This window comes from Anas platyrhynchos, chromosome 24 (assembly GCF_047663525.1).
Source record: "Anas platyrhynchos isolate ZD024472 breed Pekin duck chromosome 24, IASCAAS_PekinDuck_T2T, whole genome shotgun sequence".
Taxonomy (NCBI): Eukaryota; Metazoa; Chordata; class Aves; order Anseriformes; family Anatidae; genus Anas; species Anas platyrhynchos.
The window spans coordinates 4,909,947-4,920,347 of NC_092610.1; the positions used below are offsets into that span (position 1 = coordinate 4,909,947).

Sequence of the window (10,401 nt, forward strand, 5' to 3'; positions counted from 1 at the left end):
CTTATCACCTCCAGAACCCAACACTTCTTTGGAAAAAGGAGCCAAGAGCCAATAAAGACCTGCCTTTCAGCACCTTTACTGATGGCCCGTGCCGTTCTCATTGGTAATTAAATGCAGAAGGTCAGGGACCCTGCTCGATTCCAAACTGTTTCTTTGGTATTGCAGAACTGACAGGCCACGATGGAAAACAAAAGGGAAAGAACAGTTTAATCCAGCCACCGGCAGCAAATAAATCACCCTGGCCAGGCGCGGTGCCGGAGGCTGCTGCAGTGAGCGCGCTGTCGGCTCCCCATGCAGATGCAGCGAGCTGGCTCTCCGCTTGCAGATGCTGTAGCGATGCTGGCGGTGCTCATCAATAGGGTCTTGTTAGGATCCTGGTGACAAGCAGCACGCAAAAAAGGGATGTGGTGGTTGTCTCAGCAGACTGGTAGTTTTGGTGGGGTGTCTGCCATGCTGATGAGGCTGAAGCTGGGATTTCCATAGGAGCTGAGTTCCTTCAGTTTTTCATAAGCCCCTCCCTCCATAAAACCACCGTGTGGATGCATGAAAAGAGTCAGCAGCATTTGGAAGTGCCTGGAAAAAAACATAATCTCCCCATTAGCTTTGCTGCTGCATCCTTTGCTCCTGTACCTGACGAGCCCATCTTCTAACTGGTGCAAACTGGCCCCTCAATGCTGGCAGCAGTGAAAGCCCTTGCAGCATTTCCAGCAGCTCAGGAAAGACTCCCTGCTGCTCTCTGGCAGTTTTGTGGTCCTGGAGGAGCAGAGCCAGAGCTGAGAAAAAGGAAAGGAAAGCAGTGGCCTGGCTAGGTGTTAATGAGAAAGTGATTTGTCTCTCTAGGATGCCCTTGTGCTTCCCGGGAAAGTCGCAGAGCAGAATTTCTGAATATTTAATACAGCTTCTTAATTAAGGAAAGGGTAAAAACCTGAGAGACACCATCCCCTACTGCAAGTTCAAGGCCAAAGCTTTAAATACAGGATAATCACTCATCTCAAGGAAGCAGGGGGTAGCCGATTAAAAGAGGTGGCCTCGCAGTTAGACCCATTTGGAGGGTTTCCAGACAACAGCCCCTTCTGCGCTTGCTAGCAATGTTGCACTCAAGAGTTTTCCAGATTTTAGGAGTTTTTTCTTCCCTATTTTGTCCTGAAAGGCTAAAAATCTAAAATGAGGCTCAAAAAAAAAAAACCAGAAGACTCTAACAAAGTAATTAAAAAAAAGCCCTGTCTGGTTTCACAGAAATGTCTCAGTTTGGTAATTTCCAAAGGTTTCATTTCCATTTCAATCTTTCTTTTCGTCCTGTAGCTGAACTTACATTTCAAAGTGAAAAGCAAATTTGAAGCAAAATATAATAGTTCCATTTCTGGGAGTCACGGTGACCTACTGATAATTTAAAAAACTTTTCTCAATTTTTCTCCAAATGTAAAATCTACTGAAATTGGTCCTTCACTTTGAAATATTCTGGCTTTGATGAATCAACATGTTATGATGAAATTTTTTTTGGCAAATGGCTTCTAGGTACACTCATTTCTGCCGTTAATATACCATACCGCAGCAGGAGGCAATACGGGCTACAGGACTGGCTCAAATTTAACAGATGTCACTGCTTCTCCTTCTTTTGTTACCCATTTTCTATGATACCTCTCACAAGCTTTGGGTCTATTCCCATGGACAGAAGCGATCGAGACTCTGGGAATGACAAGTTATCAGCTGCCCCTCAGTCACTGGCCATGCACATACACCAAACTGCATTTCTTTAAAACAGATATTTGGTCTCCTTAATTAACATCCGATTTGGCATCGCCATCTATGCAGGAGCACATGTGATTTGCTGCTGCAGTTCAGCTGGCAGGTGGTAACTTCCTACGCGATGATACAGTCATTACTAGTGACTGCATTAACTTTGTTTTCTCTCTTCTCTCTCTATCTCCATTTTTTTTTTTCCCATGCATACTGTAAGTTCTTTGGGCCAAAGATTTAATATATGCAAAAGTTAGGCTGCAAGGGCCACGAGGTCTGACAGAAACCCAAGCGATGCCTCAAATAAATAACCTTTGCCTACGTACGTGGCCCACCTGAATGCTCTGCGGTGTCAACAGTGGTGATAAAAAGATGCAAAATCAAGGTTTTGATCAATTTGCATGAGGAGCAGTGGGAAGCAAACGTGTTGTACTATTAAGGGAAACATTAGAAGCTGAACCGATTTGTGTGGTTGTTTTCTCCCAGCAGCAGGCACACCCAGGGGGATTCAAAACGTCCTTCAACTTCGGGAGTAAAAGGAGGAAGAAGGGAAAAAATAATAACAACATGATCAGTAGCTGCAAGAACATCATCAGGTGATTAGAAAAATCGGAGGGAGCCTAAACACACCTTTTTATTATAAGCAGCAGTGCCTAGTCGACCTTGCCTGATTCAAACAAGGCAGGATAGCAGAGATTGAAAGATATGCAGCCTCGTGCGCCAGCCCTCCCCGCCTGGAATTTAAATGACAGCATTAGTATTCAGGATCTTTGCATGTGTTTAAATATGGATTAAAAATGCATTAATTGGTCTCGTTTTAACAAGCTCTTCTCTTTGTATATCAAATATTTGAAAGATTCGGTATTATCACCTCTTGTCTGTGCTGGAATTGAAGAGGAGAAAAGAAATGTAATTGAGGACTTAAGGAGTGTCTCCTCCTGTTTGCTCAGCACAGGGCTATCTGATTGAAAGCTCGGGGGAAAATGACTTTGATAAGTATATGAACAACATCTAAAGGCAACACTACTTGGCAAATGAGTGCTGACATCCAAGCAGAGGCAATTTTGGCAAGGAAAGTGTCTTTCCAGTAAGTGCTGTATCAGAAGAACTGCTGGAGCTGTATGTACCACATAACCTGTCCCGAGCAAGTACCAGCAAGAAGGGAATATGCTCTGTTTGTTATGGTGTTCGCCTGGGATTTGCAAAACACAGTTCAGTTGTTTCCTTGGCTGCAGCTCCCAGTACAACACTGGGTGTATTGCTCTGACCAGGAATGGATGACTTTGTGGACTGAGCCCCTCCAGCGCTTGGTGCCTTCTCCTTGCTCCCACTGGAAGCCTGGGAGATGCTCAGGCCTGCTGTCAGTGAGGGGAACCCAGGCTGTGACCCACACGGCAAAGTGTGGTGAGAAACCAGGTGGGACCTGGCCTGCAGCGCTCAGTTGCAATACTCCAGAGAGCTCCAGCAGGCCTTGGGGACTCAGGGGGTTCCCACCTGAATGAAAACATCACTTGGAGACCTTGACTGGGATACGAGCCTCACACAGATTACTCAGTTAAATGATGAGGATAAAATACCCAAGGGATATGTCCTAATTACAGGAGATACACAGGGCAAGACTGGCAGCAAAGCCCTGATCGCCCCACAATCTGGAGCTGAAACATCAAGGCCTGCTGAGGAGGGGAGCACCTCCTGGCCAGCCTCACAGGCCTCAGGGCTGAGGGCAGACCTCGCCTTTCAGCTCATCCTCATGTGTCTGCTGCCTCACTGTCCAGGAGGGTATCTCACTGTTTTTCTCTTACTAATATTCATATAAATCATCAGAGAAAAGTGGAGAGTTAATCCTAAGGAAGCCTGGACTGATGTGGATTTAAGAAATGACCAGGAACTTCATTAAATGTTCAAGTGCCTCTTGGGTACTAAGCAATGATGAGTTTGAAAACCTTCAGCGATTTTACTCACCGGCATACTCGCTACCATCTTCCTTGTGCCTTTTTATCCGCAAGTGACAAGCTAATAGCCATCACCCTCATTACTGGTGTTGAACCTGGGTACTGAGGGATGTGGCTATGGAGCTCTGCTGAACCCATGGCTGCGGCTTTACTGCAGACTTCAGTTGGTGATGTACACCCAGTTCTTCATGGAGGGCAACCAAAACAGCCAAAAAAACCCACATTTTTTGTTGTATTTCAGTAGGGAATCTCACATTGAGAGACTGCAGCAACATGAGATTTTTTACGGAAGTTTAGCCAGTGTTTTAACTGCTTGCACAAGTCTGAGTTAAAAGCCTGAATTTAGAAATGGGCTGAGCCTCTAAACCTGAGTTTTAGCCACTGATAAATACAGCACCTCTCAGCATTGCCACAAATACTGTGCTGAAGCTTGCTCATTAAGAAATTCTTACACATAAAGCTATATGCTGCAAGGATCTGCGCAAAAAAGAGGTCTAGCAATCAGCATAAAAACTTGCTGAAGTGGAATTTGCATGTTAATAGCCCTTACTTAGCCATATGAATGCACTTTGTAGATAATCCACACTTCCTGGTAGGCAGAAAAGCACCTCTAAATGTGCAGGCTAAGAAATACTCCCATATTGCTTGTATGGCTGCAGCGATGCTGTGGGAGCAGGTGCGTGTGTGGCCGGCTGTGCACCGCGCTCGGTCTCTGCTGGCTCTGACAGGTATTTAGAGCTGTTGGAGTTCTGCAGAAATGTGGCACTGCTTGGCTGGGGCTTGTACAGGTTTCAAGGTTGATAGCCCCTGCTATCATTTGCAGGATCTGAATGCCCGATTCTTATTAAAATTAATGTGAACTCTGCTGTCCAGCTTCCCTCTGCAGCTTTGCAAACCTCAGCCCAGCTTTGGATTTGAGTCGCTGAGGGTCGGTACCTTTGCAGAGTTTCATTTTCCGCTGCAGGCTGGAATATTTCCAGACAAACTTTATGTAAAATTCACTCCAAACCCCAGTGTGGGAATCCAGGCTCATAGAAAATGCTATGAACTTTTTGCTCGTTCCTAAGCTGGAGGCATTCTTTTCTTTCAAAAAACAAAAAAACAGCTGGAGCTTGCATTTTCTCCTTGTATTATCTGTTTACATACCCCATTTTTTCCTAACATCCAAGCCCCACAGAAAGCCCTGGTGAGGCTGGCGGGGTCCATAATACCCATCTTGCACATGGGAACTGCAGCACAAACTCATTTATTTAAGCTTCTATGGGAAGAACAGAGACTTCAGGTTTGGCTTTGACAGTCAAAGGCTGTTTTCTGCTACCAGGAATTTGTCTTTCATTGTAAAGCATGAAAAGCAGGTTATAGACAGTTTGCATCACCCCTGCTACAGCTTGGAGGCCTACGAGGACATCACCCATTTCCTGGCCCACGTTGTCACCTGTTTTGTGCCCAACTGAAATATTCAAATGCCTTCCAAAATGCTAAAAAAAAGTCACTGATGTGGAAAGGCAGTGAAAGCGAGTGAAACTTTTTTGTTGTTCTTTTTCCTTTTTTTTTTTTTTTTTTTTTTTTTTTTTTTTTTTGTGTGTGTGTCTGACAGATTAACAGTGGAAGTACAATGCATTTTGCAGTTTGGGTGTTAATCCTTAGTGTGCTGTGAAATGGAGAAGACACTCTGTGCCTCAGAAAACAAAGACGTATCGCGTAAGGGATATAAACACGACAGGTCTCCCAGAGTAATGCGCACGCAGAACACCGCTTTCTTGCACAGAAGATGAAATCATAATAGCATACACTTATTTACTTTTAAAAACCATCAATAACAAGTGATGTATAGCTGAACTCTGGGCTCTTCTCCCATGCACTTAAAAATGAAATGAATCTTAAGAAGAAACAGAAACATATATAGATGTATATATAAGCAGTATGAGTAAGCTACAGTACAAAACAAACTGAATTATCTATGTCTCTTCAAACTACTTTCATGACTATTTGCCATTATTAGCAATTTGTATCCAGAGAGCTCAAACTAATCACAAAAAAGTGGGTCTATATCACCGTGGTGGTTTCACAGATGGGAAAACTAAGACAGAAATAAGGGCTGATGCCAGCAGTGAATGGCCAAGAGGAGAGCAGGACCTTCTCTGGCATAAATTGCACAATGCCTTCCTTGCTGCTCTGGGATGCTGAACCAAGGTGGTAAATGCATCAAAGCCTGCTCTGCTGTGCATCCCACCACATTCCCTCTGGGCATCACCCTGGGGCTGTGCAGGTTGCTGTGGTGATGTCTCCAGCAGCGGTGGGCTGGGTGCAAGACATGCATCCTGCAGGGCAGACAGCAGGACAGCTGCACCTCTGCTGGCTCTGGAGTGTAGGTGCAAGAGCTGTGTCGCACCTCCAGTTTGCTTTGATTCCTAACCTCCACTGCATCCTGGGAGATCTTGCTGGGGGCTTTTATTTTCCAGAGAGTCTTTCATAGTAAAAGGGTGTGCAAATGCGAATTCAAATCAGTCATCAGCTTCCCACTGAGTTCAAAACACCTCTTTCACCATTTTAAATGATTTTTAAATGGATGCAATGCACTCGATCTTCCAGCTGAAATAACTTCTGTATTATCCTCCAAGCCTGAATTCCTTTCCCCCCTTGCTCTCTGTTCACTTCAGATAATTCAATGGGAATTTATTTGAAAAGAGGTGGTGGGTCACAAATGAAGTAAAATGCTGACAGCAGGAGTTCCTACCCAGTCATTGCTTATGTGAAAGGCAGGGAGCCAGATTTAGGGAGCTGTGGGATAGTTATCATTAGGCTGGTTGAAAATATTCCATCTCAACTGAGTTTTTTTGTTTTTTTTCTTTTCCCAGAAGAATCGATTTTCTTTTGATTAAATGAAATTTTTAGAGAATGTGTCTTTTCCCTTGTCTTGCTAGAAAAAGTCAAATACCTGAAAAACTAAACTCTAACTAGCCCTAGCCATGGGCCTGCCTAGAGGCGCTGCTGGGGAAGGGGCCTTCTGGGAAGTGTAGTTTGATTTAGGAAATCAAAGGTACTGTAGGGAAGGGTGGAGGCACCCTGGAGCCAAGCTGCACCTCCCAGGCAGGATTTCTCAGTTAAACTGCTCTGGCTTGTGGCTGAGAAGAAAAGCAGCTTCTGAATTCAAACCCATAAAAGCTCTGGTTTTGATGAAAAACATATGAGCTTAGGTGCCGGCTCTATTCCTGGTAAAATCTCCTGAACCTTACTCCTTACTCTAGAAAATGCAATGCCTGCATGAAATATTCATTCCTCCCCACGCCACCATGATGCACAGATGCCAGAGGATCTCACTAGCGCTTTAGGTAGGTGCAAGGTGTTACATGAGGTGGGTTTATGGGGAGATGACGCAAGGGATGCATGGATCTATCAGTCCCTTGGGGATTAAGAGGAGGACGAGCTCTCTGGCTCCCTAAATCCTTTTGGAAGCCTGCTGTTTTCTCTTGATTTGAGAACATCTTCCTTTTATCAAAGTCTGCGTGAACAGACAATGCCCACTGCACGCTGCAGTAATGAAAATTATCACTGCTGTTATTACTGATGGGAGCACAGCACTTCTCTGCATGAAACCCAAGCTGTCAGGGGTTTCTGTGCCCTACTGTAGGGTTACCTACACTCTTAAGTGCCTTGGGATGAACTGAGCTGCACTTGAAACTCTGCACTTCAAATCAGAGGCAGCAAGACTTGGGTATCTGCCATCTGCATTAGCTGTGCTGACCCTCTCTCTCTATTGCAAATGTTTTTTCTCCTCTAATTCTTGACATCCCTTCCAGCCCCACACTTGCTTGTTCATGTGCTGGTTGCTCTATTAATGGCTTGTCGTTGTCAGAAGCTTCAAAGAGATCCCTCATTTTAATTGCCCCGTGGCAACATCATCGCCTCATGCTGCTGCCACAGCTCAGGGCTCCTAAAAGTGACATATGCAGCTTTGTAAATGGCATTAATTAACAGAGCTTGTTGGCTGGACTCTTTCCAGTCCCACCATGCAGCACGCAGCACCTCTCCCAAGCCTTGCCAAAACCCAAGGATCTGCCTTTCTTCAGCTGACCAAAAACTCTGCCTGGATCCTGACCTCCACTCAAGCCAGGCCATTAAACATCAGTGCTGCCTTCCCAGAGCCATTTGCCAAATGTTATTTCCCCCATATGAAACCTTCTCCTGAGGGTGGGCTGTCCTGCATGAAGAAGTCCTGCATGAGGGGACATCACTGATGGCTGCTGAGGAACAACATCAGAGGAACATCCCTGTCTCCTTTCAGCTGAGGGTCACTGGAGGCTTCTTCCACACCCTTCATGAAGCTCACCCCAAGCATGGTGAAAAAGAATGAAAAGGGGTTAAACTTCACAGAGCAGAGGTGCCTTTTATTTATTTTTTTATTTTTTTGAAAAAGAAGTTCTGTGGCTCCCTCTCTAGATGGAAGAGGGAAAAAAAATAAAGTTGCTTTCTTGTGGTCTGTTTAAGAGCTTGCTTACAAGGGGAAATTAATCCAAAATTAACTAGTGGTGTGAATTGCAAGTGGATTAGTTAAATTACATTAAATCCAGGTCTGGATACTTTCATTTAAAATTAAAGTGGGCTTAATTCAATTTGGCTCAAGTCACTTCAAAAGTGAATTAAGTAAAACTTAATTACAGACCCTTTAATTCCAAATGAGTGTGTCTACATAGGTTGTTTAATATGCTTTCGTTTATCCATTTTAATGATTAGTCTTGATGAGCTTTTCGAAATCTCTCCTAACTAGGCAGACCCTCATTTGTTTACTAGGAAACCTCCAATTCCCTCAAAAAAGGGAAAAAACAGAAGAGAAGAGAAGAGAAGAGAAGAGAAGAGAAGAGAAGAGAAGAGAAGAGAAGAGAAGAGAAGAGAAGAGAAGAGAAGAGAAGAGAAGAGAAGAGAAGAGAAGAGAAGAGAAGAGAAGAGAAGAGAAGAGAAGAGAAGAGAAGAGAAGAGAAAGAGAAGAGAAGAGAAGAGAAGAGAAGAGAAGAGAAGAGAAGAGAAGAGAAGAGAAGAGAAGAGAAGAGAAGAGAAGAGAAGAGAAGAGAAGAGAAGAGAAGAGAAGAGAAGAGAAGAGAAGAGAAGAGAAGAGAAGAGAAGAGAAGAGAAGAGAAGAGAAGAGAAGAGAAGAGAAGAGAAGAGAAGAGAAGAGAAGAGAAGAGAAGAGAAGAGAAGAGAAGAGAAGAGAAGAGAAGAGAAGAGAAGAGAAGAGAAGAGAAGAGAAGAGAAGAGAAGAGAAGAGAAGAGAAGAGAAGAGAAGAGAAGAGAAGAGAAGAGAAGAGAAGAGAAGAGAAGAGAAGAGAAGAGAAGAGCATGATGTGTCTGTGTGTCCTCCAACCTGGAAGCAAAATGTTTCTGGTCTAGAAGCCACCACCAAGCCAACGCTAATGAGCCACGATGCCATGGGTGATGTATCTGGCATCAAGATGCTGTGGAGATGCAGCAATGAACCACTAATGCCAAAAACTCCCTGAAATGAGGTGAGAAACGCAATGCTGAACTTCCTGATTTTTGTGCACAGAAAATTGTGTTAACACTGAAGTCTTCCCCACAGAGTGCTTGGAATTTTACAGAACTGGATTTTGGCCCCAAAATTACAGTGTGGAAGTGTTTTTTCTGGCTAACTACATTACCTGCCAGTGCTGTGGGCTGTGCTGTGTTAGCTCACTCCCAAGCTCCTTGTGCTTGTATGCGCGTTGGAGAAAAGCAGCTATTCCTCACTGAGCAGCACAATTCAACCTCCATCACACGACTGCCCTACTCTTGAGTCCTCATTCCAGTACCTGGATCCAGGCTGGATACGAGCCCAAAGAAAGGGCAGATGCATCCTCAGCAGCACGTCCTGCCACACCTCATCCTGGATGCAGGGGGGGAGAGCTGCTCCCTTTGCCGCTTCATCTATTGTTTCAACAAGATTAATTTCAGCATTTCTGAAGTGCGTTCAAAGCTGCTGAGTTTCTGCACATTTTCTAAAACTGATTGGCAATTTCTTCCAGCTCCGAGCTGCAACGCGTGGGGGGCTGCTGCCTCTTGGGCTGTTTGCTTGTGCTGCTGTTGGTCTTTTCTTCTCTGTGCTTCGAGCCTGGAAATGCTTCTTGCTGTTTTCAGGCTGGTTTCCTAAGGAAGTTGAGTCATGTGGGATCACCCTTTTTTTGGGTGTCTCCTTGTGTTTTCAGCCTTCTGGCCCTGTTCAGAGAAATTTGTCAGAACTACAGGATGTAGGGAACATGGTGGGAGGAAATGAAGAGGTATTTAATGCACACTGTTGCTCTAGTCCTATCTGTAACCAGGTGCTGGAGAGCAGGATGTTCCTAAAGGTGAGGGCTGTTTAAAATAAAGGAGGTAAGCCTCATAAGTTCCGAAGTCCGTGCATCCCCTCCTGACATGTAAAATAAGGGTAAGAGGGGCTGCCCTACCACAGAGCTGCCCTGAGGAGAAATGCATTAAAACCACACAAGTGGAGATGCAGGAGTGATAGGCAGAGTTTATTATATCTCAGAGTTGCGTTAGATATTAATCATTTTGCGTCCTTAAAAGGTGTCTGAGGAACTTAATTTGTTGTGGAAATGTCAGATAAGAGAGATGCTGCATCTCCAACTGAGAATAAACAGTGAATAATGTGGAATGTTACTCTAAGATGACCTTTTACTTTATATTAAAGCAAACAGGTAAAAATCAAAGCCAAATCCCC

The 10,401-nt window shown here is 44.4% G+C and overlaps 1 long non-coding RNA gene across 1 annotated transcript; it reads right to left on the bottom strand.

Annotated features, from left to right (window-relative positions):
* Positions 1-183: 183 nt before the first annotated feature.
* LOC119713644 (uncharacterized) lies at positions 184-3,267 on the bottom strand. The gene is made up of 2 exons (XR_005260859.2): positions 2,368-3,267; positions 184-573 (listed from the first exon to the last, which is right to left on the bottom strand). It is a non-coding gene; the product is annotated as an uncharacterized lncRNA (long non-coding RNA).
* Positions 3,268-10,401: the final 7,134 nt, after the last annotated feature.